Source organism: Rhipicephalus sanguineus, chromosome 5 (assembly GCF_013339695.2).
Source record: "Rhipicephalus sanguineus isolate Rsan-2018 chromosome 5, BIME_Rsan_1.4, whole genome shotgun sequence".
Classification (NCBI taxonomy): Eukaryota; Metazoa; Arthropoda; class Arachnida; order Ixodida; family Ixodidae; genus Rhipicephalus; species Rhipicephalus sanguineus.
This window is the reverse complement of record NC_051180.1, coordinates 170,859,344-170,865,694: the sequence shown is the minus strand read 5'-3', so window position 1 is coordinate 170,865,694 and position 6,351 is coordinate 170,859,344. Positions and strand designations below refer to the sequence as shown.

Here is a 6,351-nt window from a genome sequence, read left to right as displayed (position 1 = left end):
TGAAATGGCTGATGCTTTAGCGCGCGCATCGCTAGATCTCCCAATAATCCAGGTTCTTCCAGTGGTAGAATATTTCACCGCAATCAGATACAGAAAATTGGCAATTCATACTGATAGGATGGAAACAATAACAACGTGGACGGAATGCAAACATCTAAACTTCCCATGGAAGTCTCATTGGAGCCAATCTAGACAATCTGAAGTTACGATCACCAGATTTCGATGCCGTGTCCCCCCATTAAATCTATACTTACACAGAGCTGGTCTGACGATATCGCCCCTATGTCAATTCTGCGGAGAATTAGAAAATATTGCACATTTCTTTTTGTCATGCCGCAGATATTCAATTATTAGATCACGACTGCTCATTACTCCGCTGTTAAAAATAGGCTTAAACTTAACTGAAGAAATTGTACTAAGCTTCGGAGCCTCAGGGTTGGGATACTGCCATAGGGATGCCTTCAATGCCGTGTGTAATTTCATGCAAACCACTAAACGTGTACCATTTTAATCTTCCTTCAAAAACGCTCTTTATTAAAATGCGGTTCAATATATCTAATTTCACCAAATTGTTCTGATCAGGTTAATACGGCTGTCTGAAATACGAGCTCAATAGCATAATTTTTGAAGTCTTAAGTTGATGTCTTATTTATTATTACCATTTCTACTCTTAATTTTTTTTACCATTTCACATTCTTCGAATAAGATTTTAAACTTCAACTACATATTCTTGGCCCATCCCCCAGAGTGGGTACGTGCCATAGAACAGAAGGCAAAACAACAAACATGTTGCTCATCATCTGTTGCTCGACTGTCCCAAGCATGACACACATAGACAGCGATTCGAATAGGAACTTGATACGCTGGACTCTGAGCGAACGTTTTCGCTGGCGAAAATACTAAGCCCATGGCCGTCTACAATAAACCGCAAAGCAATGAAAGTGCTCGAACGTTGTTATTGAAGACACCAATATTTGCGATAGTTATTGAGCGGACTATATTGAAGGACTGCACCGCGACGGTAGGTGTTGTGTGTTGAAACAACAGTTCTTGAACTTGTAGGACTGTATTATGTACATGGATATATATATATATATATATATATATATATATATATATATATATATATATAAGCTTTATTTCTTATTTTTTATCCTACCAACTAAGTAGAAAAGGGTAGCCGTCACCAAGCCATAGTGACAACTCCTTCATTTATTTTCTATTTCAATAAAAAATCATCTCCGTCACCAAAAAATCCAGAAAGATGCAAATAAAATAAATAATAAAATTTGTAGGGTCCGAGTGAGAATGTAACCTGTGCCGTCTGGCGTGTTCTACCACAGATCCACGTTATAATGTATAGTTGTGCTAGTTTTTGTTTCAACTTTCTGTTACCTTTGAACATGCTAACCTATTGTCCTTTCACCTTGTTTATCTTGATGTTAACCTTGTTTCATATATTTTTGTTGCTTCTCACTGTAAAACATGTAACATATGATCCTACAGATGTGTCTCCTGCGATAACGCCTTTGAGGCAACGAAGGTATCCTGTAAATAAAATAAATCAAATGCTACGCATTTGATTTATTTCACGTCGAGGGTTTCTATCTGCGTATCTATCTATCTATCTATCTATCTATCTATCTATCTATCTATCTATCTATCTATCTATCTATCTATCTATCTATCTATCTATCTATCTATCTATCTATCTATCTATCTACGTCTGGGTGCTCTCGTGACCACGTCCGTCACTTGGTGTAGACCAAAATTGGTGTGGGAAGGTAAGAGGGTTTCGCGAATATGACTGTCTGATCATCACATAAATAACGTGATAATCCTGTCGCGTACGTCGTCAAACTCTTTCCTCCAGACACGTGTGGGACATACCCGTTTACCACGGGCAACGCGATGCGGGTGTGCGCCACAGTTGATTCACAGTTCGTATCTACCCAGGAAAGGTTAGATCTCACATCGGTAATTTAAATGTGTGGGCGTTAAGGAAAACCGGCATCGGCAGCCTGTACCCGACGAATGCAAACAATAAAAGTCAGGATCCCTCAAGGAATCGAACCCAAGCATTCTGCGTGGCAGTCAGGTATTCTACCACAGAGACACCCCAGATCTATGAAGCTGCATTGGAAAGTGACCCTGTGCATGCGCAATGTCTGCACTGCAACCACGTCAATTGTGGTTGTAGTGCTGGTTTTATAATTTCACAACAAAGCAATAAACATTACATATGCACTCCAATGAAAGAGGCGTCATGTTTGGTTAACGTCAGTTGCGGCTCCAGTGTTGGCTCCGCTTTTATTGCAGTCTAATAAACACTACATTTGTATCCCTATGATTGATCAAACTATATTCAAGCATTCCCTGACCCCGGAGGAATAGGCTAACGAAAGTTACGTATGACATCCACATCATCGCATCGTAATGTGCACTTCGTTTCGATAATACTGGCGTCTGTGCTCTAACGTGAGTGCGGACGTTACGTCAGATTATAAGTTACCCTTAAGCCACCAGTGTAGTCCACATGCCTGGTAAGTCCACGATGTGCACACAACTACTGCACTTATAAAAACACGTCGACCCTCCTCGTAACGCTTGGCTCAAAGCCAACAAATGCAGCACATAAAACTACTCGCTGCCTGCTTCGCATGAAACCGATTCCCACAAGGCGTGGGATCTGCCGAATTTTTTCTTGATACTGCTTCTGAAAAAAAGAAAACATTATATGAATGTCATGTAGTAGAAGTAGTCTCCTTAATGCATGTAATATTGCGTGGCAGAAGTGTGGAATCACGCCAGGCGTCTAAGCATATGAACTGCGCAACGAGTGGGTGATTCAAGACCCGCCCATTACAAAGCGCTCAGCTATACTTAATCATCATCAGCAGCAAAAGCATGAAAAGTGAGGAGCTGCGTAGGTTCGCGTGTTGCCTTGCGGACGTGCGGTGGGCCCTTAGCCGATTCGCAAAAGGAATAATTATGGCGTAGTGGGCACTTGACGAGTGTACTTACAGTAGATATTCTAGGATACTTTAAAACGGCCAATGTTACGCGCACAGTCGTTCGTTTCTTTACGGCACGGTTGAGGCATGCACCGAGAACAGAAGCTAGGCTAGCAATTGAGAAGGCGAAGAGCACGGGGCCCTATTACGCTATCGCGTTGTACTCGTGAAGGTGAAGCTGAAGCGTCATCCAAGTTTCTTTTTTTTTGTTCATATGTAAATCCTGGACGCTTGACCTCATTGCACGAAAGGCTGCCCTTGCTATAGCCGACTGTGGGGGTATAGGTGTTACTTTGCTGTCTATATACTGGGATTCTGCAAGAATGCGGCAGCCCTCAATGGTTATTTTTGTAATCATTCCTGACACTTAACTGACTGTAACTGAAACTATTTCCAACTAAACTTGTGCTCTTCTATCATATCTATCACGAACCTTGGCAACAACTACCCTTTTCGTATGCTTGTGTCTTTTGCAGATTTTCTTTCTGAACCGGAAGTCGGCAGGTAAAGCTGGTGTGCAGCGCGAAATACGAGAGTGTTACTCGATACTCGCGCCACAAAAAACGAAATCTTAATACGATATTGAAATTGTTGTACGCATCAAGCATTCTAAAGATATTTTTTTCGCCACGGCGAACCAAAATTATGAGCTCTGAATAAAAAAAAGACAAAGTAAACCAGGTTTCATCAATTCGGCGGATCGAGAAATTCAAGCCTTTGAACAATCTAGGGTTTCCTTAATGATGAGTGCATGAAATAAATGACACGAATGGAATAGTTTTTATTTTTATTTTGCGCGTGTGGTAGAGTCTATTGACCTATGCTGTCCATTGAGCTGGCCATGCATGGCAAGGATCCAGGATCCGTGTTCTCACGAACGAACAAAAGTAGTAATTTACACATTAGGCACTTGCATATTTGATGACAAATCCATGTCCGCGTATGCTCCAGAAAACCTGGATTTCCTAAGAGCCTTCCTATTCCATTGTTTCTTACGCTCGCTTTAAGCAGCAATGCTATTTACATGTCATACACGACATATTATAACCACGGGCGTCGCAGTGGTAGTGATACCAAGTAATTCAGACACCCTGGGGCCATCTTACATACATCAAACGGACATTACACGAGCGTTCTTGCATTTACCTCCTAAAAAAGCAACCGGCATGGCATATTTTTCAATCCCGCAACCTCGAGCTGAGGAGCACTAGTCCACAGCCTCTTAGCCATTACAGCAAGTTCTAACAGGGTGCTTGGATTCCACCGTGTACAAAGAAGTTACTTCCATGGCCACACAAAACACTTTCGCTCGCATTTTCAACATATCTTCTACTCCTAAATATTCTAGCAGAGGTCACACATTGTGGCAATCGGTTCCATGCGAAGCAGTCAGCGAGTAATTGCTTGTGCTGCATTTTTTGGCTATGAGCCAAGTGTTGCGAGGTACATCGACGTGCTTGTGTAAATGGAATAGTGTGCATATGGCGGGCTTAACAAGCACGTCGGCAACACTGGCGCTTCAGGCCGTTCCTGGATTAACATACTGCCAATTACCTGTGGCCCTACCAGCATACTATGCGGGTATGTGCCACACGTGACTGGGTGGAAGGGTTTCCTGACAAACGCGACGGGCTTTTCATGTCATAAATGTCATGATCTCACATTCATGCTCCCCATGCACTAACGTCATTGTCGGCACTGAGGATGTGTTCCGCTATTATCTAAGTTAATATTATTGGCCGAGGCGCCATCGACGTGGAACGCGAAATAGCGTATCATACCAACATGCACCGTGACAATTGCGTATGCACTACATTCATTGCATTGATGCAGAACGAATCTCTTTTTTCAAATAGGTTGTTTTTTTTTTCCTTTTTTAACAGCCCATGGTCCCCTGGTTTTTCTGGAAGATGTTTACCAATAGGCTTCCAAAGCAGTGTCGAGCGGCGCAACTGCTCTTATCGCAACTGGGGGCATCCACGGCCACAACACCGCGCACGCGCAGTGCTCCCGGATTTAATCTGTGGCGCTTCACAATGTAACTATTGCTGACTAGCAGTGCTCTCAACCGAACAAGAAGCGCATGCGCGCGCGTGTCCTTGCCGCCGCCGCTGGCAAATCCGGCGACAAACCGCCTACGCGGGCAGCTTCTGCCCCCGTTAACGCATAGCTCAGCCGCGCGAGTGTCGCGCCCAAACTTGAGCTTGGGTTCCCTATAAAGCACAGCTGGTCGCAACCAACCGTTGTGTGTGCCACTGCTCTACCTTGTCCGTCGTCTTCTTGACTGGTTGATGCTATAGCGCCATGTACCAATTGACCCAGACTTCGACTTTATTGCAACTCATATAACGGTGCCTGCATGCGGCAAGATAACTTTCTGGTTAACCTTTCTACCTTTTCTTTATTCCTTCTCTCTCTCTCTCGAAGGCATCTGAGTAAGCACTTTATAGCGCTCAGTCACGCATCTGCACTCAAAGTGAGTCACATGTTGTATCCCCAATAAAACGGCGAAATTACCTCTGTTTGCATAGGGGTTGGCATGCCAAGTTTACAGCGTTCTACGACGTTCTTTTTTTAGATGCGAAGCAGCTTTTGCGCTGGGCTTTGTCCGTGGTTCCATTGGCGACCGTCCGCTTTCTCAAACCTACCAAAGCCATCTGTAACATATTGAGCGCGCGCTTGCGCCAAGGAGAAGTTTTCTTCGTCTTGTTCTTCGACCGCCTTCATGATGATACGTGCAGAGCACTTTAGGGGCCCGGGCTGCCGTATGCTGTCCTAGCTGGGCGTAACGCAGACAAAAGCACGGGTGCTGGCACGCGCTAGCGCTTTCGGGCCTGTGTAAGGGGCTGGGTAAGACGCTGTGGCTTCTCCTCCTTACACTCTCTCAGCAATCACGTGGTGGCGTCGGGGAACGAGATTCTGCAGACGCGCGATGAACCAGCGCGGCGTGCTCCAACAAGAGTTCGGGACGAGTAACAGCAACAGCACCTACAGTGAATTCATGGTTTGCTTCACATGCAAGGACGCGTTAACATCGGGCAAGGTGCCCGTGATGAACGCAACTTTAACCCATAAATGCCCAGTGTCCTACACATAGGACGCTTCTTTGATGCACTCTAACATTGCTATTTCTTTAGCTGATGACTAGCGCCACCTACAGCACATCAAGCAGGCCTCATTCTCAACGTGTGCAAGCCTAGACATTGCTTGCTGTTCATGCTGCCACGTGCCGACCACTTTCTCCGGGCAAACGCGTGCTTTGCGTGAAAGACGTCATGAAGAAGACGAAGTGCAATGTCGGTGTGCACGTGAAATGTTTCAAGGCTTACCACACCCG

The 6,351-nt window shown here is 44.6% G+C and overlaps 1 protein-coding gene across 1 annotated transcript in view; it reads left to right on the top strand.

Moving 5' to 3' along the window:
• The window catches only part of LOC119393017 (peritrophin-1), a 107,838-nt gene that overhangs the window by 80,224 nt on the left and 21,263 nt on the right, over positions 1–6,351 (top strand). The gene's annotated exons all lie outside the window — the stretch shown is intronic.